Source organism: Schistocerca nitens, chromosome 4 (assembly GCF_023898315.1).
Source record: "Schistocerca nitens isolate TAMUIC-IGC-003100 chromosome 4, iqSchNite1.1, whole genome shotgun sequence".
Lineage (NCBI taxonomy): Eukaryota > Metazoa > Arthropoda > Insecta > Orthoptera > Acrididae > Schistocerca > Schistocerca nitens.
Window position 1 is genome coordinate 271,016,380 of NC_064617.1, and position 20,143 is coordinate 271,036,522.

Sequence of the window (20,143 nt, forward strand, 5' to 3'; positions counted from 1 at the left end):
AACGGACGAACAGAACTTGCTTGAAAAAAGCTACTAGTGCAATTTTCGCGTTCTGACATTAAAGTGTAGGCGCCGACTCACACTTTCTCCAGGCGCGAACTGTCTAGTATTTTTGATATTTATATCGTTTAACGCTAATATATAACTGAGAGATAATGATTACGCAATATTTTGCTCGATTAGACGTCTTTAGCCAGGCAGAGTATAATATTTTTCCTTAAGTTATGGGAATAGAAAGATCGTGAAAGGGGGTATAGCTCAGTCGTAGAGCATTCGACTGCAGATCGAGAGGTCCCCGGTTCAATCCCGGGTGCCCCCTTCATTTTTCAGTATCTCGAAAAAACAAATGACGGTTGTCGCGGTGAGTTGCAAATAACATGTTTCAGATGCACTCCGCACGCCATACCGAAGGCTTTGGAGCAACATTTCAATGGGGGGATCGCAGCCCAGGCTCTTGCAGGTCATCGTCCTCCCGCCATGCGGTCGAACTGTACGAAATCCACTTGCTTGGGGGAAGAATCTTGTACACTGAATTTTATAGAATATGGTGATAGGCAAAAGTTTTCGTGTACTGCTGCACGGGGAAACAAAAATTGGAGGAGCTGGGATTTGAACCCAGGACTTTCTGCATGCGAAGCAGACACTCTACCACTGAGTTACACCCCCGCCAGAGCAACTACATCTGGGACGAGTCTCTCGTGGATCCTACTGTCATTATTTCTTAGGTTTGAACGGTACAGTAAGTGTTCGAGGAACCTATTCATGACAAGACCTCAGCAGCGTCGACTCCGTGGCGCAACGGTAGCGCGTCTGACTCCAGATCAGAAGGTTGCGTGTTCAAATCACGTCGGGGTCACAGTGAAATTTTCGTTTACGAAAGCCATAGGCGAGTATGTCAGTTTAATCAGATACCAAACGATTACAGAGAACGGACGAACAGAACTTGCTTGAAAAAAGCTACTAGTGCAATTTTCGCGTTCTGACATTAAAGTGTAGGCGCCGACTCACACTTTCTCCAGGCGCGAACTGTCTAGTATTTTTGATATTTATATCGTTTAACGCTAATATATAACTGAGAGATAATGATTACGCAATATTTTGCTCGATTAGACGTCTTTAGCCAGGCAGAGTATAATATTTTTCCTTAAGTTATGGGAATAGAAAGATCGTGAAAGGGGGTATAGCTCAGTCGTAGAGCATTCGACTGCAGATCGAGAGGTCCCCGGTTCAATCCCGGGTGCCCCCTTCATTTTTCAGTATCTCGAAAAAACAAATGACGGTTGTCGCGGTGAGTTGCAAATAACATGTTTCAGATGCACTCCGCACGCCATACCGAAGGCTTTGGAGCAACATTTCAATGGGGGGATCGCAGCCCAGGCTCTTGCAGGTCATCGTCCTCCCGCCATGCGGTCGAACTGTACGAAATCCACTTGCTTGGGGGAAGAATCTTGTACACTGAATTTTATAGAATATGGTGATAGGCAAAAGTTTTCGTGTACTGCTGCACGGGGAAACAAAAATTGGAGGAGCTGGGATTTGAACCCAGGACTTTCTGCATGCGAAGCAGACACTCTACCACTGAGTTACACCCCCGCCAGAGCAACTACATCTGGGACGAGTCTCTCGTGGATCCTACTGTCATTATTTCTTAGGTTTGAACGGTACAGTAAGTGTTCGAGGAACCTATTCATGACAAGACCTCAGCAGCGTCGACTCCGTGGCGCAACGGTAGCGCGTCTGACTCCAGATCAGAAGGTTGCGTGTTCAAATCACGTCGGGGTCACAGTGAAATTTTCGTTTACGAAAGCCATAGGCGAGTATGTCAGTTTAATCAGATACCAAACGATTACAGAGAACGGACGAACAGAACTTGCTTGAAAAAAGCTACTAGTGCAATTTTCGCGTTCTGACATTAAAGTGTAGGCGCCGACTCACACTTTCTCCAGGCGCGAACTGTCTAGTATTTTTGATATTTATATCGTTTAACGCTAATATATAACTGAGAGATAATGATTACGCAATATTTTGCTCGATTAGACGTCTTTAGCCAGGCAGAGTATAATATTTTTCCTTAAGTTATGGGAATAGAAAGATCGTGAAAGGGGGTATAGCTCAGTCGTAGAGCATTCGACTGCAGATCGAGAGGTCCCCGGTTCAATCCCGGGTGCCCCCTTCATTTTTCAGTATCTCGAAAAAACAAATGACGGTTGTCGCGGTGAGTTGCAAATAACATGTTTCAGATGCACTCCGCACGCCATACCGAAGGCTTTGGAGCAACATTTCAATGGGGGGATCGCAGCCCAGGCTCTTGCAGGTCATCGTCCTCCCGCCATGCGGTCGAACTGTACGAAATCCACTTGCTTGGGGGAAGAATCTTGTACACTGAATTTTATAGAATATGGTGATAGGCAAAAGTTTTCGTGTACTGCTGCACGGGGAAACAAAAATTGGAGGAGCTGGGATTTGAACCCAGGACTTTCTGCATGCGAAGCAGACACTCTACCACTGAGTTACACCCCCGCCAGAGCAACTACATCTGGGACGAGTCTCTCGTGGATCCTACTGTCATTATTTCTTAGGTTTGAACGGTACAGTAAGTGTTCGAGGAACCTATTCATGACAAGACCTCAGCAGCGTCGACTCCGTGGCGCAACGGTAGCGCGTCTGACTCCAGATCAGAAGGTTGCGTGTTCAAATCACGTCGGGGTCACAGTGAAATTTTCGTTTACGAAAGCCATAGGCGAGTATGTCAGTTTAATCAGATACCAAACGATTACAGAGAACGGACGAACAGAACTTGCTTGAAAAAAGCTACTAGTGCAATTTTCGCGTTCTGACATTAAAGTGTAGGCGCCGACTCACACTTTCTCCAGGCGCGAACTGTCTAGTATTTTTGATATTTATATCGTTTAACGCTAATATATAACTGAGAGATAATGATTACGCAATATTTTGCTCGATTAGACGTCTTTAGCCAGGCAGAGTATAATATTTTTCCTTAAGTTATGGGAATAGAAAGCTCGTGAAAGGGGGTATAGCTCAGTCGTAGAGCATTCGACTGCAGATCGAGAGGTCCCCGGTTCAATCCCGGGTGCCCCCTTCATTTTTCAGTATCTCGAAAAAACAAATGACGGTTGTCGCGGTGAGTTGCAAATAACATGTTTCAGATGCACTCCGCACGCCATACCGAAGGCTTTGGAGCAACATTTCAATGGGGGGATCGCAGCCCAGGCTCTTGCAGGTCATCGTCCTCCCGCCATGCGGTCGAACTGTACGAAATCCACTTGCTTGGGGGAAGAATCTTGTACACTGAATTTTATAGAATATGGTGATAGGCAAAAGTTTTCGTGTACTGCTGCACGGGGAAACAAAAATTGGAGGAGCTGGGATTTGAACCCAGGACTTTCTGCATGCGAAGCAGACACTCTACCACTGAGTTACACCCCCGCCAGAGCAACTACATCTGGGACGAGTCTCTCGTGGATCCTACTGTCATTATTTCTTAGGTTTGAACGGTACAGTAAGTGTTCGAGGAACCTATTCATGACAAGACCTCAGCAGCGTCGACTCCGTGGCGCAACGGTAGCGCGTCTGACTCCAGATCAGAAGGTTGCGTGTTCAAATCACGTCGGGGTCACAGTGAAATTTTCGTTTACGAAAGCCATAGGCGAGTATGTCAGTTTAATCAGATACCAAACGATTACAGAGAACGGACGAACAGAACTTGCTTGAAAAAAGCTACTAGTGCAATTTTCGCGTTCTGACATTAAAGTGTAGGCGCCGACTCACACTTTCTCCAGGCGCGAACTGTCTAGTATTTTTGATATTTATATCGTTTAACGCTAATATATAACTGAGAGATAATGATTACGCAATATTTTGCTCGATTAGACGTCTTTAGCCAGGCAGAGTATAATATTTTTCCTTAAGTTATGGGAATAGAAAGATCGTGAAAGGGGGTATAGCTCAGTCGTAGAGCATTCGACTGCAGATCGAGAGGTCCCCGGTTCAATCCCGGGTGCCCCCTTCATTTTTCAGTATCTCGAAAAAACAAATGACGGTTGTCGCGGTGAGTTGCAAATAACATGTTTCAGATGCACTCCGCACGCCATACCGAAGGCTTTGGAGCAACATTTCAATGGGGGGATCGCAGCCCAGGCTCTTGCAGGTCATCGTCCTCCCGCCATGCGGTCGAACTGTACGAAATCCACTTGCTTGGGGGAAGAATCTTGTACACTGAATTTTATAGAATATGGTGATAGGCAAAAGTTTTCGTGTACTGCTGCACGGAGAAACAAAAATTGGAGGAGCTGGGATTTGAACCCAGGACTTTCTGCATGCGAAGCAGACACTCTACCACTGAGTTACACCCCCGCCAGAGCAACTACATCTGGGACGAGTCTCTCGTGGATCCTACTGTCATTATTTCTTAGGTTTGAACGGTACAGTAAGTGTTCGAGGAACCTATTCATGACAAGACCTCAGCAGCGTCGACTCCGTGGCGCAACGGTAGCGCGTCTGACTCCAGATCAGAAGGTTGCGTGTTCAAATCACGTCGGGGTCACAGTGAAATTTTCGTTTACGAAAGCCATAGGCGAGTATGTCAGTTTAATCAGATACCAAACGATTACAGAGAACGGACGAACAGAACTTGCTTGAAAAAAGCTACTAGTGCAATTTTCGCGTTCTGACATTAAAGTGTAGGCGCCGACTCACACTTTCTCCAGGCGCGAACTGTCTAGTATTTTTGATATTTATATCGTTTAACGCTAATATATAACTGAGAGATAATGATTACGCAATATTTTGCTCGATTAGACGTCTTTAGCCAGGCAGAGTATAATATTTTTCCTTAAGTTATGGGAATAGAAAGATCGTGAAAGGGGGTATAGCTCAGTCGTAGAGCATTCGACTGCAGATCGAGAGGTCCCCGGTTCAATCCCGGGTGCCCCCTTCATTTTTCAGTATCTCGAAAAAACAAATGACGGTTGTCGCGGTGAGTTGCAAATAACATGTTTCAGATGCACTCCGCACGCCATACCGAAGGCTTTGGAGCAACATTTCAATGGGGGGATCGCAGCCCAGGCTCTTGCAGGTCATCGTCCTCCCGCCATGCGGTCGAACTGTACGAAATCCACTTGCTTGGGGGAAGAATCTTGTACACTGAATTTTATAGAATATGGTGATAGGCAAAAGTTTTCGTGTACTGCTGCACGGGGAAACAAAAATTGGAGGAGCTGGGATTTGAACCCAGGACTTTCTGCATGCGAAGCAGACACTCTACCACTGAGTTACACCCCCGCCAGAGCAACTACATCTGGGACGAGTCTCTCGTGGATCCTACTGTCATTATTTCTTAGGTTTGAACGGTACAGTAAGTGTTCGAGGAACCTATTCATGACAAGACCTCAGCAGCGTCGACTCCGTGGCGCAACGGTAGCGCGTCTGACTCCAGATCAGAAGGTTGCGTGTTCAAATCACGTCGGGGTCACAGTGAAATTTTCGTTTACGAAAGCCATAGGCGAGTATGTCAGTTTAATCAGATACCAAACGATTACAGAGAACGGACGAACAGAACTTGCTTGAAAAAAGCTACTAGTGCAATTTTCGCGTTCTGACATTAAAGTGTAGGCGCCGACTCACACTTTCTCCAGGCGCGAACTGTCTAGTATTTTTGATATTTATATCGTTTAACGCTAATATATAACTGAGAGATAATGATTACGCAATATTTTGCTCGATTAGACGTCTTTAGCCAGGCAGAGTATAATATTTTTCCTTAAGTTATGGGAATAGAAAGCTCGTGAAAGGGGGTATAGCTCAGTCGTAGAGCATTCGACTGCAGATCGAGAGGTCCCCGGTTCAATCCCGGGTGCCCCCTTCATTTTTCAGTATCTCGAAAAAACAAATGACGGTTGTCGCGGTGAGTTGCAAATAACATGTTTCAGATGCACTCCGCACGCCATACCGAAGGCTTTGGAGCAACATTTCAATGGGGGGATCGCAGCCCAGGCTCTTGCAGGTCATCGTCCTCCCGCCATGCGGTCGAACTGTACGAAATCCACTTGCTTGGGGGAAGAATCTTGTACACTGAATTTTATAGAATATGGTGATAGGCAAAAGTTTTCGTGTACTGCTGCACGGAGAAACAAAAATTGGAGGAGCTGGGATTTGAACCCAGGACTTTCTGCATGCGAAGCAGACACTCTACCACTGAGTTACACCCCCGCCAGTGCAACTACATCTGGGACGAGTCTCTCGTGGATCCTACTGTCATTATTTCTTAGGTTTGAACGGTACAGTAAGTGTTCGAGGAACCTATTCATGACAAGACCTCAGCAGCGTCGACTCCGTGGCGCAACGGTAGCGCGTCTGACTCCAGATCAGAAGGTTGCGTGTTCAAATCACGTCGGGGTCACAGTGAAATTTTCGTTTACGAAAGCCATAGGCGAGTATGTCAGTTTAATCAGATACCAAACGATTACAGAGAACGGACGAACAGAACTTGCTTGAAAAAAGCTACTAGTGCAATTTTCGCGTTCTGACATTAAAGTGTAGGCGCCGACTCACACTTTCTCCAGGCGCGAACTGTCTAATATTTTTGATATTTATATCGTTTAACGCTAATATATAACTGAGAGATAATGATTACGCAATATTTTGCTCGATTAGACGTCTTTAGCCAGGCAGAGTATAATATTTTTCCTTAAGTTATGGGAATAGAAAGATCGTGAAAGGGGGTATAGCTCAGTCGTAGAGCATTCGACTGCAGATCGAGAGGTCCCCGGTTCAATCCCGGGTGCCCCCTTCATTTTTCAGTATCTCGAAAAAACAAATGACGGTTGTCGCGGTGAGTTGCAAATAACATGTTTCAGATGCACTCCGCACGCCATACCGAAGGCTTTGGAGCAACATTTCAATGGGGGGATCGCAGCCCAGGCTCTTGCAGGTCATCGTCCTCCCGCCATGCGGTCGAACTGTACGAAATCCACTTGCTTGGGGGAAGAATCTTGTACACTGAATTTTATAGAATATGGTGATAGGCAAAAGTTTTCGTGTACTGCTGCACGGGGAAACAAAAATTGGGGGAGCTGGGATTTGAACCCAGGACTTTCTGCATGCGAAGCAGACACTCTACCACTGAGTTACACCCCCGCCAGAGCAACTACATCTGGGACGAGTCTCTCGTGGATCCTACTGTCATTATTTCTTAGGTTTGAACGGTACAGTAAGTGTTCGAGGAACCTATTCATGACAAGACCTCAGCAGCGTCGACTCCGTGGCGCAACGGTAGCGCGTCTGACTCCAGATCAGAAGGTTGCGTGTTCAAATCACGTCGGGGTCACAGTGAAATTTTCGTTTACGAAAGCCATAGGCGAGTATGTCAGTTTAATCAGATACTAAACGATTACAGAGAACGGACGAACAGAACTTGCTTGAAAAAAGCTACTAGTGCAATTTTCGCGTTCTGACATTAAAGTGTAGGCGCCGACTCACACTTTCTCCAGGCGCGAACTGTCTAGTATTTTTGATATTTATATCGTTTAACGCTAATATATAACTGAGAGATAATGATTACGCAATATTTTGCTCGATTAGACGTCTTTAGCCAGGCAGAGTATAATATTTTTCCTTAAGTTATGGGAATAGAAAGATCGTGAAAGGGGGTATAGCTCAGTCGTAGAGCATTCGACTGCAGATCGAGAGGTCCCCGGTTCAATCCCGGGTGCCCCCTTCATTTTTCAGTATCTCGAAAAAACAAATGACGGTTGTCGCGGTGAGTTGCAAATAACATGTTTCAGATGCACTCCGCACGCCATACCGAAGGCTTTGGAGCAACATTTCAATGGGGGGATCGCAGCCCAGGCTCTTGCAGGTCATCGTCCTCCCGCCATGCGGTCGAACTGTACGAAATCCACTTGCTTGGGGGAAGAATCTTGTACACTGAATTTTATAGAATATGGTGATAGGCAAAAGTTTTCGTGTACTGCTGCACGGAGAAACAAAAATTGGAGGAGCTGGGATTTGAACCCAGGACTTTCTGCATGCGAAGCAGACACTCTACCACTGAGTTACACCCCCGCCAGAGCAACTACATCTGGGACGAGTCTCTCGTGGATCCTACTGTCATTATTTCTTAGGTTTGAACGGTACAGTAAGTGTTCGAGGAACCTATTCATGACAAGACCTCAGCAGCGTCGACTCCGTGGCGCAACGGTAGCGCGTCTGACTCCAGATCAGAAGGTTGCGTGTTCAAATCACGTCGGGGTCACAGTGAAATTTTCGTTTACGAAAGCCATAGGCGAGTATGTCAGTTTAATCAGATACCAAACGATTACAGAGAACGGACGAACAGAACTTGCTTGAAAAAAGCTACTAGTGCAATTTTCGCGTTCTGACATTAAAGTGTAGGCGCCGACTCACACTTTCTCCAGGCGCGAACTGTCTAGTATTTTTGATATTTATATCGTTTAACGCTAATATATAACTGAGAGATAATGATTACGCAATATTTTGCTCGATTAGACGTCTTTAGCCAGGCAGAGTATAATATTTTTCCTTAAGTTATGGGAATAGAAAGATCGTGAAAGGGGGTATAGCTCAGTCGTAGAGCATTCGACTGCAGATCGAGAGGTCCCCGGTTCAATCCCGGGTGCCCCCTTCATTTTTCAGTATCTCGAAAAAACAAATGACGGTTGTCGCGGTGAGTTGCAAATAACATGTTTCAGATGCACTCCGCACGCCATACCGAAGGCTTTGGAGCAACATTTCAATGGGGGGATCGCAGCCCAGGCTCTTGCAGGTCATCGTCCTCCCGCCATGCGGTCGAACTGTACGAAATCCACTTGCTTGGGGGAAGAATCTTGTACACTGAATTTTATAGAATATGGTGATAGGCAAAAGTTTTCGTGTACTGCTGCACGGAGAAACAAAAATTGGAGGAGCTGGGATTTGAACCCAGGACTTTCTGCATGCGAAGCAGACACTCTACCACTGAGTTACACCCCCGCCAGAGCAACTACATCTGGGACGAGTCTCTCGTGGATCCTACTGTCATTATTTCTTAGGTTTGAACGGTACAGTAAGTGTTCGAGGAACCTATTCATGACAAGACCTCAGCAGCGTCGACTCCGTGGCGCAACGGTAGCGCGTCTGACTCCAGATCAGAAGGTTGCGTGTTCAAATCACGTCGGGGTCACAGTGAAATTTTCGTTTACGAAAGCCATAGGCGAGTATGTCAGTTTAATCAGATACCAAACGATTACAGAGAACGGACGAACAGAACTTGCTTGAAAAAAGCTACTAGTGCAATTTTCGCGTTCTGACATTAAAGTGTAGGCGCCGACTCACACTTTCTCCAGGCGCGAACTGTCTAGTATTTTTGATATTTATATCGTTTAACGCTAATATATAACTGAGAGATAATGATTACGCAATATTTTGCTCGATTAGACGTCTTTAGCCAGGCAGAGTATAATATTTTTCCTTAAGTTATGGGAATAGAAAGATCGTGAAAGGGGGTATAGCTCAGTCGTAGAGCATTCGACTGCAGATCGAGAGGTCCCCGGTTCAATCCCGGGTGCCCCCTTCATTTTTCAGTATCTCGAAAAAACAAATGACGGTTGTCGCGGTGAGTTGCAAATAACATGTTTCAGATGCACTCCGCACGCCATACCGAAGGCTTTGGAGCAACATTTCAATGGGGGGATCGCAGCCCAGGCTCTTGCAGGTCATCGTCCTCCCGCCATGCGGTCGAACTGTACGAAATCCACTTGCTTGGGGGAAGAATCTTGTACACTGAATTTTATAGAATATGGTGATAGGCAAAAGTTTTCGTGTACTGCTGCACGGAGAAACAAAAATTGGAGGAGCTGGGATTTGAACCCAGGACTTTCTGCATGCGAAGCAGACACTCTACCACTGAGTTACACCCCCGCCAGAGCAACTACATCTGGGACGAGTCTCTCGTGGATCCTACTGTCATTATTTCTTAGGTTTGAACGGTACAGTAAGTGTTCGAGGAACCTATTCATGACAAGACCTCAGCAGCGTCGACTCCGTGGCGCAACGGTAGCGCGTCTGACTCCAGATCAGAAGGTTGCGTGTTCAAATCACGTCGGGGTCACAGTGAAATTTTCGTTTACGAAAGCCATAGGCGAGTATGTCAGTTTAATCAGATACCAAACGATTACAGAGAACGGACGAACAGAACTTGCTTGAAAAAAGCTACTAGTGCAATTTTCGCGTTCTGACATTAAAGTGTAGGCGCCGACTCACACTTTCTCCAGGCGCGAACTGTCTAGTATTTTTGATATTTATATCGTTTAACGCTAATATATAACTGAGAGATAATGATTACGCAATATTTTGCTCGATTAGACGTCTTTAGCCAGGCAGAGTATAATATTTTTCCTTAAGTTATGGGAATAGAAAGATCGTGAAAGGGGGTATAGCTCAGTCGTAGAGCATTCGACTGCAGATCGAGAGGTCCCCGGTTCAATCCCGGGTGCCCCCTTCATTTTTCAGTATCTCGAAAAAACAAATGACGGTTGTCGCGGTGAGTTGCAAATAACATGTTTCAGATGCACTCCGCACGCCATACCGAAGGCTTTGGAGCAACATTTCAATGGGGGGATCGCAGCCCAGGCTCTTGCAGGTCATCGTCCTCCCGCCATGCGGTCGAACTGTACGAAATCCACTTGCTTGGGGGAAGAATCTTGTACACTGAATTTTATAGAATATGGTGATAGGCAAAAGTTTTCGTGTACTGCTGCACGGAGAAACAAAAATTGGAGGAGCTGGGATTTGAACCCAGGACTTTCTGCATGCGAAGCAGACACTCTACCACTGAGTTACACCCCCGCCAGAGCAACTACATCTGGGACGAGTCTCTCGTGGATCCTACTGTCATTATTTCTTAGGTTTGAACGGTACAGTAAGTGTTCGAGGAACCTATTCATGACAAGACCTCAGCAGCGTCGACTCCGTGGCGCAACGGTAGCGCGTCTGACTCCAGATCAGAAGGTTGCGTGTTCAAATCACGTCGGGGTCACAGTGAAATTTTCGTTTACGAAAGCCATAGGCGAGTATGTCAGTTTAATCAGATACCAAACGATTACAGAGAACGGACGAACAGAACTTGCTTGAAAAAAGCTACTAGTGCAATTTTCGCGTTCTGACATTAAAGTGTAGGCGCCGACTCACACTTTCTCCAGGCGCGAACTGTCTAGTATTTTTGATATTTATATCGTTTAACGCTAATATATAACTGAGAGATAATGATTACGCAATATTTTGCTCGATTAGACGTCTTTAGCCAGGCAGAGTATAATATTTTTCCTTAAGTTATGGGAATAGAAAGATCGTGAAAGGGGGTATAGCTCAGTCGTAGAGCATTCGACTGCAGATCGAGAGGTCCCCGGTTCAATCCCGGGTGCCCCCTTCATTTTTCAGTATCTCGAAAAAACAAATGACGGTTGTCGCGGTGAGTTGCAAATAACATGTTTCAGATGCACTCCGCACGCCATACCGAAGGCTTTGGAGCAACATTTCAATGGGGGGATCGCAGCCCAGGCTCTTGCAGGTCATCGTCCTCCCGCCATGCGGTCGAACTGTACGAAATCCACTTGCTTGGGGGAAGAATCTTGTACACTGAATTTTATAGAATATGGTGATAGGCAAAAGTTTTCGTGTACTGCTGCACGGAGAAACAAAAATTGGAGGAGCTGGGATTTGAACCCAGGACTTTCTGCATGCGAAGCAGACACTCTACCACTGAGTTACACCCCCGCCAGAGCAACTACATCTGGGACGAGTCTCTCGTGGATCCTACTGTCATTATTTCTTAGGTTTGAACGGTACAGTAAGTGTTCGAGGAACCTATTCATGACAAGACCTCAGCAGCGTCGACTCCGTGGCGCAACGGTAGCGCGTCTGACTCCAGATCAGAAGGTTGCGTGTTCAAATCACGTCGGGGTCACAGTGAAATTTTCGTTTACGAAAGCCATAGGCGAGTATGTCAGTTTAATCAGATACCAAACGATTACAGAGAACGGACGAACAGAACTTGCTTGAAAAAAGCTACTAGTGCAATTTTCGCGTTCTGACATTAAAGTGTAGGCGCCGACTCACACTTTCTCCAGGCGCGAACTGTCTAGTATTTTTGATATTTATATCGTTTAACGCTAATATATAACTGAGAGATAATGATTACGCAATATTTTGCTCGATTAGACGTCTTTAGCCAGGCAGAGTATAATATTTTTCCTTAAGTTATGGGAATAGAAAGATCGTGAAAGGGGGTATAGCTCAGTCGTAGAGCATTCGACTGCAGATCGAGAGGTCCCCGGTTCAATCCCGGGTGCCCCCTTCATTTTTCAGTATCTCGAAAAAACAAATGACGGTTGTCGCGGTGAGTTGCAAATAACATGTTTCAGATGCACTCCGCACGCCATACCGAAGGCTTTGGAGCAACATTTCAATGGGGGGATCGCAGCCCAGGCTCTTGCAGGTCATCGTCCTCCCGCCATGCGGTCGAACTGTACGAAATCCACTTGCTTGGGGGAAGAATCTTGTACACTGAATTTTATAGAATATGGTGATAGGCAAAAGTTTTCGTGTACTGCTGCACGGAGAAACAAAAATTGGAGGAGCTGGGATTTGAACCCAGGACTTTCTGCATGCGAAGCAGACACTCTACCACTGAGTTACACCCCCGCCAGAGCAACTACATCTGGGACGAGTCTCTCGTGGATCCTACTGTCATTATTTCTTAGGTTTGAACGGTACAGTAAGTGTTCGAGGAACCTATTCATGACAAGACCTCAGCAGCGTCGACTCCGTGGCGCAACGGTAGCGCGTCTGACTCCAGATCAGAAGGTTGCGTGTTCAAATCACGTCGGGGTCACAGTGAAATTTTCGTTTACGAAAGCCATAGGCGAGTATGTCAGTTTAATCAGATACCAAACGATTACAGAGAACGGACGAACAGAACTTGCTTGAAAAAAGCTACTAGTGCAATTTTCGCGTTCTGACATTAAAGTGTAGGCGCCGACTCACACTTTCTCCAGGCGCGAACTGTCTAGTATTTTTGATATTTATATCGTTTAACGCTAATATATAACTGAGAGATAATGATTACGCAATATTTTGCTCGATTAGACGTCTTTAGCCAGGCAGAGTATAATATTTTTCCTTAAGTTATGGGAATAGAAAGATCGTGAAAGGGGGTATAGCTCAGTCGTAGAGCATTCGACTGCAGATCGAGAGGTCCCCGGTTCAATCCCGGGTGCCCCCTTCATTTTTCAGTATCTCGAAAAAACAAATGACGGTTGTCGCGGTGAGTTGCAAATAACATGTTTCAGATGCACTCCGCACGCCATACCGAAGGCTTTGGAGCAACATTTCAATGGGGGGATCGCAGCCCAGGCTCTTGCAGGTCATCGTCCTCCCGCCATGCGGTCGAACTGTACGAAATCCACTTGCTTGGGGGAAGAATCTTGTACACTGAATTTTATAGAATATGGTGATAGGCAAAAGTTTTCGTGTACTGCTGCACGGAGAAACAAAAATTGGAGGAGCTGGGATTTGAACCCAGGACTTTCTGCATGCGAAGCAGACACTCTACCACTGAGTTACACCCCCGCCAGAGCAACTACATCTGGGACGAGTCTCTCGTGGATCCTACTGTCATTATTTCTTAGGTTTGAACGGTACAGTAAGTGTTCGAGGAACCTATTCATGACAAGACCTCAGCAGCGTCGACTCCGTGGCGCAACGGTAGCGCGTCTGACTCCAGATCAGAAGGTTGCGTGTTCAAATCACGTCGGGGTCACAGTGAAATTTTCGTTTACGAAAGCCATAGGCGAGTATGTCAGTTTAATCAGATACCAAACGATTACAGAGAACGGACGAACAGAACTTGCTTGAAAAAAGCTACTAGTGCAATTTTCGCGTTCTGACATTAAAGTGTAGGCGCCGACTCACACTTTCTCCAGGCGCGAACTGTCTAGTATTTTTGATATTTATATCGTTTAACGCTAATATATAACTGAGAGATAATGATTACGCAATATTTTGCTCGATTAGACGTCTTTAGCCAGGCAGAGTATAATATTTTTCCTTAAGTTATGGGAATAGAAAGATCGTGAAAGGGGGTATAGCTCAGTCGTAGAGCATTCGACTGCAGATCGAGAGGTCCCCGGTTCAATCCCGGGTGCCCCCTTCATTTTTCAGTATCTCGAAAAAACAAATGACGGTTGTCGCGGTGAGTTGCAAATAACATGTTTCAGATGCACTCCGCACGCCATACCGAAGGCTTTGGAGCAACATTTCAATGGGGGGATCGCAGCCCAGGCTCTTGCAGGTCATCGTCCTCCCGCCATGCGGTCGAACTGTACGAAATCCACTTGCTTGGGGGAAGAATCTTGTACACTGAATTTTATAGAATATGGTGATAGGCAAAAGTTTTCGTGTACTGCTGCACGGAGAAACAAAAATTGGAGGAGCTGGGATTTGAACCCAGGACTTTCTGCATGCGAAGCAGACACTCTACCACTGAGTTACACCCCCGCCAGAGCAACTACATCTGGGACGAGTCTCTCGTGGATCCTACTGTCATTATTTCTTAGGTTTGAACGGTACAGTAAGTGTTCGAGGAACCTATTCATGACAAGACCTCAGCAGCGTCGACTCCGTGGCGCAACGGTAGCGCGTCTGACTCCAGATCAGAAGGTTGCGTGTTCAAATCACGTCGGGGTCACAGTGAAATTTTCGTTTACGAAAGCCATAGGCGAGTATGTCAGTTTAATCAGATACCAAACGATTACAGAGAACGGACGAACAGAACTTGCTTGAAAAAAGCTACTAGTGCAATTTTCGCGTTCTGACATTAAAGTGTAGGCGCCGACTCACACTTTCTCCAGGCGCGAACTGTCTAGTATTTTTGATATTTATATCGTTTAACGCTAATATATAACTGAGAGATAATGATTACGCAATATTTTGCTCGATTAGACGTCTTTAGCCAGGCAGAGTATAATATTTTTCCTTAAGTTATGGGAATAGAAAGATCGTGAAAGGGGGTATAGCTCAGTCGTAGAGCATTCGACTGCAGATCGAGAGGTCCCCGGTTCAATCCCGGGTGCCCCCTTCATTTTTCAGTATCTCGAAAAAACAAATGACGGTTGTCGCGGTGAGTTGCAAATAACATGTTTCAGATGCACTCCGCACGCCATACCGAAGGCTTTGGAGCAACATTTCAATGGGGGGATCGCAGCCCAGGCTCTTGCAGGTCATCGTCCTCCCGCCATGCGGTCGAACTGTACGAAATCCACTTGCTTGGGGGAAGAATCTTGTACACTGAATTTTATAGAATATGGTGATAGGCAAAAGTTTTCGTGTACTGCTGCACGGAGAAACAAAAATTGGAGGAGCTGGGATTTGAACCCAGGACTTTCTGCATGCGAAGCAGACACTCTACCACTGAGTTACACCCCCGCCAGAGCAACTACATCTGGGACGAGTCTCTCGTGGATCCTACTGTCATTATTTCTTAGGTTTGAACGGTACAGTAAGTGTTGGAGGAACCTATTCATGACAAGACCTCAGCAGCGTCGACTCCGTGGCGCAACGGTAGCGCGTCTGACTCCAGATCAGAAGGTTGCGTGTTCAAATCACGTCGGGGTCACAGTGAAATTTTCGTTTACGAAAGCCATAGGCGAGTATGTCAGTTTAATCAGATACCAAACGATTACAGAGAACGGACGAACAGAACTTGCTTGAAAAAAGCTACTAGTGCAATTTTCGCGTTCTGACATTAAAGTGTAGGCGCCGACTCACACTTTCTCCAGGCGCGAACTGTCTAGTATTTTTGATATTTATATCGTTTAACGCTAATATATAACTGAGAGATAATGATTACGCAATATTTTGCTCGATTAGACGTCTTTAGCCAGGCAGAGTATAATATTTTTCCTTAAGTTATGGGAATAGAAAGATCGTGAAAGGGGGTATAGCTCAGTCGTAGAGCATTCGACTGCAGATCGAGAGGTCCCCGGTTCAATCCCGGGTGCCCCCTTCATTTTTCAGTATCTCGAAAAAACAAATGACGGTTGTCGCGGTGAGTTGCAAATAACATGTTTCAGATGCACTCCGCACGCCATACCGAAGGCTTTGGAGCAACATTTCAATGGGGGGATCGCAGCCCAGGCTCTTGCAGGTCATCGTCCTCCCGCCATGCGGTCGAACTGTACGAAATCCACTTGCTTGGGGGAAGAATCTTGTACACTGAATTTTATAGAATATGGTGATAGGCAAAAGTTTTCGTGTACTGCTGCACGGAGAAACAAAAATTGGAGGAGCTGGGATTTGAACCCAGGACTTTCTGCATGCGAAGCAGACACTCTACCACTGAGTTACACCCCCGCCAGAGCAACTACATCTGGGACGAGTCTCTCGTGGATCCTACTGTCATTATTTCTTAGGTTTGAACGGTACAGTAAGTGTTCGAGGAACCTATTCATGACAAGACCTCAGCAGCGTCGACTCCGTGGCGCAACGGTAGCGCGTCTGACTCCAGATCAGAAGGTTGCGTGTTCAAATCACGTCGGGGTCACAGTGAAATTTTCGTTTACGAAAGCCATAGGCGAGTATGTCAGTTTAATCAGATACCAAACGATTACAGAGAACGGACGAACAGAACTTGCTTGAAAAAAGCTACTAGTGCAATTTTCGCGTTCTGACATTAAAGTGTAGGCGCCGACTCACACTTTCTCCAGGCGCGAACTGTCTAGTATTTTTGATATTTATATCGTTTAACGCTAATATATAACTGAGAGATAATGATTACGCAATATTTTGCTCGATTAGACGTCTTTAGCCAGGCAGAGTATAATATTTTTCCTTAAGTTATGGGAATAGAAAGATCGTGAAAGGGGGTATAGCTCAGTCGTAGAGCATTCGACTGCAGATCGAGAGGTCCCCGGTTCAATCCCGGGTGCCCCCTTCATTTTTCAGTATCTCGAAAAAACAAATGACGGTTGTCGCGGTGAGTTGCAAATAACATGTTTCAGATGCACTCCGCACGCCATACCGAAGGCTTTGGAGCAACATTTCAATGGGGGGATCGCAGCCCAGGCTCTTGCAGGTCATCGTCCTCCCGCCATGCGGTCGAACTGTACGAAATCCACTTGCTTGGGGGAAGAATCTTGTACACTGAATTTTATAGAATATGGTGATAGGCAAAAGTTTTCGTGTACTGCTGCACGGAGAAACAAAAATTGGAGGAGCTGGGATTTGAACCCAGGACTTTCTGCATGCGAAGCAGACACTCTACCACTGAGTTACACCCCCGCCAGAGCAACTACATCTGGGACGAGTCTCTCGTGGATCCTACTGTCATTATTTCTTAGGTTTGAACGGTACAGTAAGTGTTCGAGGAACCTATTCATGACAAGACCTCAGCAGCGTCGACTCCGTGGCGCAACGGTAGCGCGTCTGACTCCAGATCAGAAGGTTGCGTGTTCAAATCACGTCGGGGTCACAGTGAAATTTTCGTTTACGAAAGCCATAGGCGAGTATGTCAGTTTAATCAGATACCAAACGATTACAGAGAACGGACGAACAGAACTTGCTTGAAAAAAGCTACTAGTGCAATTTTCGCGTTCTGACATTAAAGTGTAGGCGCCGACTCACACTTTCTCCAGGCGCGAACTGTCTAGTATTTTTGATATTTATATCGTTTAACGCTAATATATAACTGAGAGATAATGATTACGCAATATTTTGCTCGATTAGACGTCTTTAGCCAGGCAGAGTATAATATTTTTCCTTAAGTTATGGGAATAGAAAGATCGTGAAAGGGGGTATAGCTCAGTCGTAGAGCATTCGACTGCAGATCGAGAGGTCCCCGGTTCAATCCCGGGTGCCCCCTTCATTTTTCAGTATCTCGAAAAAACAAATGACGGTTGTCGCGGTGAGTTGCAAATAACATGTTTCAGATGCACTCCGCACGCCATACCGAAGGCTTTGGAGCAACATTTCAATGGGGGGATCGCAGCCCAGGCTCTTGCAGGTCATCGTCCTCCCGCCATGCGGTCGAACTGTACGAAATCCACTTGCTTGGGGGAAGAATCTTGTACACTGAATTTTATAGAATATGGTGATAGGCAAAAGTTTTCGTGTACTGCTGCACGGAGAAACAAAAATTGGAGGAGCTGGGATTTGAACCCAGGACTTTCTGCATGCGAAGCAGACACTCTACCACTGAGTTACACCCCCGCCAGAGCAACTACATCTGGGACGAGTCTCTCGTGGATCCTACTGTCATTATTTCTTAGGTTTGAACGGTACAGTAAGTGTTCGAGGAACCTATTCATGACAAGACCTCAGCAGCGTCGACTCCGTGGCGCAACGGTAGCGCGTCTGACTCCAGATCAGAAGGTTGCGTGTTCAAATCACGTCGGGGTCACAGTGAAATTTTCGTTTACGAAAGCCATAGGCGAGTATGTCAGTTTAATCAGATACCAAACGATTACAGAGAACGGACGAACAGAACTTGCTTGAAAAAAGCTACTAGTGCAATTTTCGCGTTCTGACATTAAAGTGTAGGCGCCGACTCACACTTTCTCCAGGCGCGAACTGTCTAGTATTTTTGATATTTATATCGTTTAACGCTAATATATAACTGAGAGATAATGATTACGCAATATTTTGCTCGATTAGACGTCTTTAGCCAGGCAGAGTATAATATTTTTCCTTAAGTTATGGGAATAGAAAGATCGTGAAAGGGGGTATAGCTCAGTCGTAGAGCATTCGACTGCAGATCGAGAGGTCCCCGGTTCAATCCCGGGTGCCCCCTTCATTTTTCAGTATCTCGAAAAAACAAATGACGGTTGTCGCGGTGAGTTGCAAATAACATGTTTCAGATGCACTCCGCACGCCATACCGAAGGCTTTGGAGCAACATTTCAATGGGGGGATCGCAGCCCAGGCTCTTGCAGGTCATCGTCCTCCCGCCATGCGGTCGAACTGTACGAAATCCACTTGCTTGGGGGAAGAATCTTGTACACTGAATTTTATAGAATATGGTGATAGGCAAAAGTTTTCGTGTACTGCTGCACGGAGAAACAAAAATTGGAGGAGCTGGGATTTGAACCCAGGACTTTCTGCATGCGAAGCAGACACTCTACCACTGAGTTACACCCCCGCCAGAGCAACTACATCTGGGACGAGTCTCTCGTGGATCCTACTGTCATTATTTCTTAGGTTTGAACGGTACAGTAAGTGTTCGAGGAACCTATTCATGACAAGACCTCAGCAGCGTCGACTCCGTGGCGCAACGGTAGCGCGTCTGACTCCAGATCAGAAGGTTGCGTGTTCAAATCACGTCGGGGTCACAGTGAAATTTTCGTTTACGAAAGCCATAGGCGAGTATGTCAGTTTAATCAGATACCAAACGATTACAGAGAACGGACGAACAGAACTTGCTTGAAAAAAGCTACTAGTGCAATTTTCGCGTTCTGACATTAAAGTGTAGGCGCCGACTCACACTTTCTCCAGGCGCGAACTGTCTAGTATTTTTGATATTTATATCGTTTAACGCTAATATATAACTGAGAGATAATGATTACGCAATATTTTGCTCGATTAGACGTCTTTAGCCAGGCAGAGTATAATATTTTTCCTTAAGTTATGGGAATAGAAAGATCGTGAAAGGGGGTATAGCTCAGTCGTAGAGCATTCGACTGCAGATCGAGAGGTCCCCGGTTCAATCCCGGGTGCCCCCTTCATTTTTCAGTATCTCGAAAAAACAAATGACGGTTGTCGCGGTGAGTTGCAAATAACATGTTTCAGATGCACTCCGCACGCCATACCGAAGGCTTTGGAGCAACATTTCAATGGGGGGATCGCAGCCCAGGCTCTTGCAGGTCATCGTCCTCCCGCCATGCGGTCGAACTGTACGAAATCCACTTGCTTGGGGGAAGAATCTTGTACACTGAATTTTATAGAATATGGTGATAGGCAAAAGTTTTCGTGTACTGCTGCACGGAGAAACAAAAATTGGAGGAGATGGGATTTGAACCCAGGACTTTCTGCATGCGAAGCAGACACTCTACCACTGAGTTACACCCCCGCCAGAGCAA

The 20,143-nt window shown here is 46.0% G+C and overlaps 65 non-coding genes across 65 annotated transcripts; 43 read left to right on the forward strand and 22 right to left on the reverse strand.

Annotated features, from left to right (window-relative positions):
* Positions 1-247: 247 nt before the first annotated feature.
* Positions 248-319, forward strand: Trnac-gca (transfer RNA cysteine (anticodon GCA)). The gene has a single exon. It is a non-coding gene; the product is annotated as a tRNA-Cys (tRNA).
* Positions 320-594: 275 nt separating this feature from the next.
* Positions 595-666, reverse strand: Trnaa-cgc (transfer RNA alanine (anticodon CGC)). The gene has a single exon. It is a non-coding gene; the product is annotated as a tRNA-Ala (tRNA).
* Positions 667-784: 118 nt separating this feature from the next.
* Positions 785-856, forward strand: Trnaw-cca (transfer RNA tryptophan (anticodon CCA)). The gene has a single exon. It is a non-coding gene; the product is annotated as a tRNA-Trp (tRNA).
* Positions 857-1,174: 318 nt separating this feature from the next.
* Trnac-gca (transfer RNA cysteine (anticodon GCA)) lies at positions 1,175-1,246 on the forward strand. Its single transcript has one exon. It is a non-coding gene; the product is annotated as a tRNA-Cys (tRNA).
* A 275-nt stretch (positions 1,247-1,521) lies between these two features.
* Positions 1,522-1,593, reverse strand: Trnaa-cgc (transfer RNA alanine (anticodon CGC)). Its single transcript has one exon. It is a non-coding gene; the product is annotated as a tRNA-Ala (tRNA).
* A 118-nt stretch (positions 1,594-1,711) lies between these two features.
* Positions 1,712-1,783, forward strand: Trnaw-cca (transfer RNA tryptophan (anticodon CCA)). The gene has a single exon. It is a non-coding gene; the product is annotated as a tRNA-Trp (tRNA).
* Positions 1,784-2,101: 318 nt separating this feature from the next.
* On the forward strand, positions 2,102-2,173 carry Trnac-gca (transfer RNA cysteine (anticodon GCA)). The gene has a single exon. It is a non-coding gene; the product is annotated as a tRNA-Cys (tRNA).
* Positions 2,174-2,448: 275 nt separating this feature from the next.
* Trnaa-cgc (transfer RNA alanine (anticodon CGC)) lies at positions 2,449-2,520 on the reverse strand. Its single transcript has one exon. It is a non-coding gene; the product is annotated as a tRNA-Ala (tRNA).
* A 118-nt stretch (positions 2,521-2,638) lies between these two features.
* On the forward strand, positions 2,639-2,710 carry Trnaw-cca (transfer RNA tryptophan (anticodon CCA)). The gene has a single exon. It is a non-coding gene; the product is annotated as a tRNA-Trp (tRNA).
* Positions 2,711-3,028: 318 nt separating this feature from the next.
* Positions 3,029-3,100, forward strand: Trnac-gca (transfer RNA cysteine (anticodon GCA)). The gene has a single exon. It is a non-coding gene; the product is annotated as a tRNA-Cys (tRNA).
* Positions 3,101-3,375: 275 nt separating this feature from the next.
* Positions 3,376-3,447, reverse strand: Trnaa-cgc (transfer RNA alanine (anticodon CGC)). The gene has a single exon. It is a non-coding gene; the product is annotated as a tRNA-Ala (tRNA).
* Positions 3,448-3,565: 118 nt separating this feature from the next.
* Trnaw-cca (transfer RNA tryptophan (anticodon CCA)) lies at positions 3,566-3,637 on the forward strand. The gene has a single exon. It is a non-coding gene; the product is annotated as a tRNA-Trp (tRNA).
* A 318-nt stretch (positions 3,638-3,955) lies between these two features.
* Positions 3,956-4,027, forward strand: Trnac-gca (transfer RNA cysteine (anticodon GCA)). The gene has a single exon. It is a non-coding gene; the product is annotated as a tRNA-Cys (tRNA).
* A 275-nt stretch (positions 4,028-4,302) lies between these two features.
* Positions 4,303-4,374, reverse strand: Trnaa-cgc (transfer RNA alanine (anticodon CGC)). The gene has a single exon. It is a non-coding gene; the product is annotated as a tRNA-Ala (tRNA).
* Positions 4,375-4,492: 118 nt separating this feature from the next.
* Positions 4,493-4,564, forward strand: Trnaw-cca (transfer RNA tryptophan (anticodon CCA)). The gene has a single exon. It is a non-coding gene; the product is annotated as a tRNA-Trp (tRNA).
* Positions 4,565-4,882: 318 nt separating this feature from the next.
* Positions 4,883-4,954, forward strand: Trnac-gca (transfer RNA cysteine (anticodon GCA)). Its single transcript has one exon. It is a non-coding gene; the product is annotated as a tRNA-Cys (tRNA).
* A 275-nt stretch (positions 4,955-5,229) lies between these two features.
* On the reverse strand, positions 5,230-5,301 carry Trnaa-cgc (transfer RNA alanine (anticodon CGC)). Its single transcript has one exon. It is a non-coding gene; the product is annotated as a tRNA-Ala (tRNA).
* Positions 5,302-5,419: 118 nt separating this feature from the next.
* On the forward strand, positions 5,420-5,491 carry Trnaw-cca (transfer RNA tryptophan (anticodon CCA)). Its single transcript has one exon. It is a non-coding gene; the product is annotated as a tRNA-Trp (tRNA).
* A 318-nt stretch (positions 5,492-5,809) lies between these two features.
* Positions 5,810-5,881, forward strand: Trnac-gca (transfer RNA cysteine (anticodon GCA)). The gene has a single exon. It is a non-coding gene; the product is annotated as a tRNA-Cys (tRNA).
* Positions 5,882-6,156: 275 nt separating this feature from the next.
* Positions 6,157-6,228, reverse strand: Trnaa-cgc (transfer RNA alanine (anticodon CGC)). Its single transcript has one exon. It is a non-coding gene; the product is annotated as a tRNA-Ala (tRNA).
* A 118-nt stretch (positions 6,229-6,346) lies between these two features.
* Positions 6,347-6,418, forward strand: Trnaw-cca (transfer RNA tryptophan (anticodon CCA)). Its single transcript has one exon. It is a non-coding gene; the product is annotated as a tRNA-Trp (tRNA).
* Positions 6,419-6,736: 318 nt separating this feature from the next.
* Positions 6,737-6,808, forward strand: Trnac-gca (transfer RNA cysteine (anticodon GCA)). Its single transcript has one exon. It is a non-coding gene; the product is annotated as a tRNA-Cys (tRNA).
* A 275-nt stretch (positions 6,809-7,083) lies between these two features.
* On the reverse strand, positions 7,084-7,155 carry Trnaa-cgc (transfer RNA alanine (anticodon CGC)). The gene has a single exon. It is a non-coding gene; the product is annotated as a tRNA-Ala (tRNA).
* Positions 7,156-7,273: 118 nt separating this feature from the next.
* Trnaw-cca (transfer RNA tryptophan (anticodon CCA)) lies at positions 7,274-7,345 on the forward strand. The gene has a single exon. It is a non-coding gene; the product is annotated as a tRNA-Trp (tRNA).
* A 318-nt stretch (positions 7,346-7,663) lies between these two features.
* Positions 7,664-7,735, forward strand: Trnac-gca (transfer RNA cysteine (anticodon GCA)). Its single transcript has one exon. It is a non-coding gene; the product is annotated as a tRNA-Cys (tRNA).
* A 275-nt stretch (positions 7,736-8,010) lies between these two features.
* Trnaa-cgc (transfer RNA alanine (anticodon CGC)) lies at positions 8,011-8,082 on the reverse strand. The gene has a single exon. It is a non-coding gene; the product is annotated as a tRNA-Ala (tRNA).
* Positions 8,083-8,200: 118 nt separating this feature from the next.
* On the forward strand, positions 8,201-8,272 carry Trnaw-cca (transfer RNA tryptophan (anticodon CCA)). Its single transcript has one exon. It is a non-coding gene; the product is annotated as a tRNA-Trp (tRNA).
* A 318-nt stretch (positions 8,273-8,590) lies between these two features.
* On the forward strand, positions 8,591-8,662 carry Trnac-gca (transfer RNA cysteine (anticodon GCA)). The gene has a single exon. It is a non-coding gene; the product is annotated as a tRNA-Cys (tRNA).
* A 275-nt stretch (positions 8,663-8,937) lies between these two features.
* Trnaa-cgc (transfer RNA alanine (anticodon CGC)) lies at positions 8,938-9,009 on the reverse strand. Its single transcript has one exon. It is a non-coding gene; the product is annotated as a tRNA-Ala (tRNA).
* A 118-nt stretch (positions 9,010-9,127) lies between these two features.
* On the forward strand, positions 9,128-9,199 carry Trnaw-cca (transfer RNA tryptophan (anticodon CCA)). Its single transcript has one exon. It is a non-coding gene; the product is annotated as a tRNA-Trp (tRNA).
* Positions 9,200-9,517: 318 nt separating this feature from the next.
* On the forward strand, positions 9,518-9,589 carry Trnac-gca (transfer RNA cysteine (anticodon GCA)). The gene has a single exon. It is a non-coding gene; the product is annotated as a tRNA-Cys (tRNA).
* A 275-nt stretch (positions 9,590-9,864) lies between these two features.
* On the reverse strand, positions 9,865-9,936 carry Trnaa-cgc (transfer RNA alanine (anticodon CGC)). Its single transcript has one exon. It is a non-coding gene; the product is annotated as a tRNA-Ala (tRNA).
* A 118-nt stretch (positions 9,937-10,054) lies between these two features.
* On the forward strand, positions 10,055-10,126 carry Trnaw-cca (transfer RNA tryptophan (anticodon CCA)). The gene has a single exon. It is a non-coding gene; the product is annotated as a tRNA-Trp (tRNA).
* Positions 10,127-10,444: 318 nt separating this feature from the next.
* Positions 10,445-10,516, forward strand: Trnac-gca (transfer RNA cysteine (anticodon GCA)). The gene has a single exon. It is a non-coding gene; the product is annotated as a tRNA-Cys (tRNA).
* Positions 10,517-10,791: 275 nt separating this feature from the next.
* On the reverse strand, positions 10,792-10,863 carry Trnaa-cgc (transfer RNA alanine (anticodon CGC)). Its single transcript has one exon. It is a non-coding gene; the product is annotated as a tRNA-Ala (tRNA).
* Positions 10,864-10,981: 118 nt separating this feature from the next.
* Trnaw-cca (transfer RNA tryptophan (anticodon CCA)) lies at positions 10,982-11,053 on the forward strand. The gene has a single exon. It is a non-coding gene; the product is annotated as a tRNA-Trp (tRNA).
* A 318-nt stretch (positions 11,054-11,371) lies between these two features.
* Positions 11,372-11,443, forward strand: Trnac-gca (transfer RNA cysteine (anticodon GCA)). Its single transcript has one exon. It is a non-coding gene; the product is annotated as a tRNA-Cys (tRNA).
* A 275-nt stretch (positions 11,444-11,718) lies between these two features.
* Trnaa-cgc (transfer RNA alanine (anticodon CGC)) lies at positions 11,719-11,790 on the reverse strand. Its single transcript has one exon. It is a non-coding gene; the product is annotated as a tRNA-Ala (tRNA).
* Positions 11,791-11,908: 118 nt separating this feature from the next.
* On the forward strand, positions 11,909-11,980 carry Trnaw-cca (transfer RNA tryptophan (anticodon CCA)). Its single transcript has one exon. It is a non-coding gene; the product is annotated as a tRNA-Trp (tRNA).
* A 318-nt stretch (positions 11,981-12,298) lies between these two features.
* On the forward strand, positions 12,299-12,370 carry Trnac-gca (transfer RNA cysteine (anticodon GCA)). Its single transcript has one exon. It is a non-coding gene; the product is annotated as a tRNA-Cys (tRNA).
* Positions 12,371-12,645: 275 nt separating this feature from the next.
* Positions 12,646-12,717, reverse strand: Trnaa-cgc (transfer RNA alanine (anticodon CGC)). The gene has a single exon. It is a non-coding gene; the product is annotated as a tRNA-Ala (tRNA).
* A 118-nt stretch (positions 12,718-12,835) lies between these two features.
* Positions 12,836-12,907, forward strand: Trnaw-cca (transfer RNA tryptophan (anticodon CCA)). Its single transcript has one exon. It is a non-coding gene; the product is annotated as a tRNA-Trp (tRNA).
* A 318-nt stretch (positions 12,908-13,225) lies between these two features.
* On the forward strand, positions 13,226-13,297 carry Trnac-gca (transfer RNA cysteine (anticodon GCA)). The gene has a single exon. It is a non-coding gene; the product is annotated as a tRNA-Cys (tRNA).
* Positions 13,298-13,572: 275 nt separating this feature from the next.
* Trnaa-cgc (transfer RNA alanine (anticodon CGC)) lies at positions 13,573-13,644 on the reverse strand. The gene has a single exon. It is a non-coding gene; the product is annotated as a tRNA-Ala (tRNA).
* Positions 13,645-13,762: 118 nt separating this feature from the next.
* Positions 13,763-13,834, forward strand: Trnaw-cca (transfer RNA tryptophan (anticodon CCA)). Its single transcript has one exon. It is a non-coding gene; the product is annotated as a tRNA-Trp (tRNA).
* A 318-nt stretch (positions 13,835-14,152) lies between these two features.
* Trnac-gca (transfer RNA cysteine (anticodon GCA)) lies at positions 14,153-14,224 on the forward strand. The gene has a single exon. It is a non-coding gene; the product is annotated as a tRNA-Cys (tRNA).
* A 275-nt stretch (positions 14,225-14,499) lies between these two features.
* Positions 14,500-14,571, reverse strand: Trnaa-cgc (transfer RNA alanine (anticodon CGC)). Its single transcript has one exon. It is a non-coding gene; the product is annotated as a tRNA-Ala (tRNA).
* A 118-nt stretch (positions 14,572-14,689) lies between these two features.
* Positions 14,690-14,761, forward strand: Trnaw-cca (transfer RNA tryptophan (anticodon CCA)). Its single transcript has one exon. It is a non-coding gene; the product is annotated as a tRNA-Trp (tRNA).
* Positions 14,762-15,079: 318 nt separating this feature from the next.
* Positions 15,080-15,151, forward strand: Trnac-gca (transfer RNA cysteine (anticodon GCA)). Its single transcript has one exon. It is a non-coding gene; the product is annotated as a tRNA-Cys (tRNA).
* A 275-nt stretch (positions 15,152-15,426) lies between these two features.
* Trnaa-cgc (transfer RNA alanine (anticodon CGC)) lies at positions 15,427-15,498 on the reverse strand. Its single transcript has one exon. It is a non-coding gene; the product is annotated as a tRNA-Ala (tRNA).
* A 118-nt stretch (positions 15,499-15,616) lies between these two features.
* Trnaw-cca (transfer RNA tryptophan (anticodon CCA)) lies at positions 15,617-15,688 on the forward strand. The gene has a single exon. It is a non-coding gene; the product is annotated as a tRNA-Trp (tRNA).
* A 318-nt stretch (positions 15,689-16,006) lies between these two features.
* Positions 16,007-16,078, forward strand: Trnac-gca (transfer RNA cysteine (anticodon GCA)). Its single transcript has one exon. It is a non-coding gene; the product is annotated as a tRNA-Cys (tRNA).
* Positions 16,079-16,353: 275 nt separating this feature from the next.
* Trnaa-cgc (transfer RNA alanine (anticodon CGC)) lies at positions 16,354-16,425 on the reverse strand. Its single transcript has one exon. It is a non-coding gene; the product is annotated as a tRNA-Ala (tRNA).
* A 118-nt stretch (positions 16,426-16,543) lies between these two features.
* Trnaw-cca (transfer RNA tryptophan (anticodon CCA)) lies at positions 16,544-16,615 on the forward strand. The gene has a single exon. It is a non-coding gene; the product is annotated as a tRNA-Trp (tRNA).
* Positions 16,616-16,933: 318 nt separating this feature from the next.
* Trnac-gca (transfer RNA cysteine (anticodon GCA)) lies at positions 16,934-17,005 on the forward strand. Its single transcript has one exon. It is a non-coding gene; the product is annotated as a tRNA-Cys (tRNA).
* Positions 17,006-17,280: 275 nt separating this feature from the next.
* On the reverse strand, positions 17,281-17,352 carry Trnaa-cgc (transfer RNA alanine (anticodon CGC)). Its single transcript has one exon. It is a non-coding gene; the product is annotated as a tRNA-Ala (tRNA).
* Positions 17,353-17,470: 118 nt separating this feature from the next.
* Positions 17,471-17,542, forward strand: Trnaw-cca (transfer RNA tryptophan (anticodon CCA)). The gene has a single exon. It is a non-coding gene; the product is annotated as a tRNA-Trp (tRNA).
* Positions 17,543-17,860: 318 nt separating this feature from the next.
* Positions 17,861-17,932, forward strand: Trnac-gca (transfer RNA cysteine (anticodon GCA)). Its single transcript has one exon. It is a non-coding gene; the product is annotated as a tRNA-Cys (tRNA).
* Positions 17,933-18,207: 275 nt separating this feature from the next.
* Trnaa-cgc (transfer RNA alanine (anticodon CGC)) lies at positions 18,208-18,279 on the reverse strand. Its single transcript has one exon. It is a non-coding gene; the product is annotated as a tRNA-Ala (tRNA).
* A 118-nt stretch (positions 18,280-18,397) lies between these two features.
* On the forward strand, positions 18,398-18,469 carry Trnaw-cca (transfer RNA tryptophan (anticodon CCA)). The gene has a single exon. It is a non-coding gene; the product is annotated as a tRNA-Trp (tRNA).
* A 318-nt stretch (positions 18,470-18,787) lies between these two features.
* Positions 18,788-18,859, forward strand: Trnac-gca (transfer RNA cysteine (anticodon GCA)). The gene has a single exon. It is a non-coding gene; the product is annotated as a tRNA-Cys (tRNA).
* Positions 18,860-19,134: 275 nt separating this feature from the next.
* Positions 19,135-19,206, reverse strand: Trnaa-cgc (transfer RNA alanine (anticodon CGC)). Its single transcript has one exon. It is a non-coding gene; the product is annotated as a tRNA-Ala (tRNA).
* Positions 19,207-19,324: 118 nt separating this feature from the next.
* On the forward strand, positions 19,325-19,396 carry Trnaw-cca (transfer RNA tryptophan (anticodon CCA)). The gene has a single exon. It is a non-coding gene; the product is annotated as a tRNA-Trp (tRNA).
* Positions 19,397-19,714: 318 nt separating this feature from the next.
* On the forward strand, positions 19,715-19,786 carry Trnac-gca (transfer RNA cysteine (anticodon GCA)). Its single transcript has one exon. It is a non-coding gene; the product is annotated as a tRNA-Cys (tRNA).
* A 275-nt stretch (positions 19,787-20,061) lies between these two features.
* On the reverse strand, positions 20,062-20,133 carry Trnaa-cgc (transfer RNA alanine (anticodon CGC)). Its single transcript has one exon. It is a non-coding gene; the product is annotated as a tRNA-Ala (tRNA).
* Between the last annotated feature and the right edge of the window lie 10 nt (positions 20,134-20,143).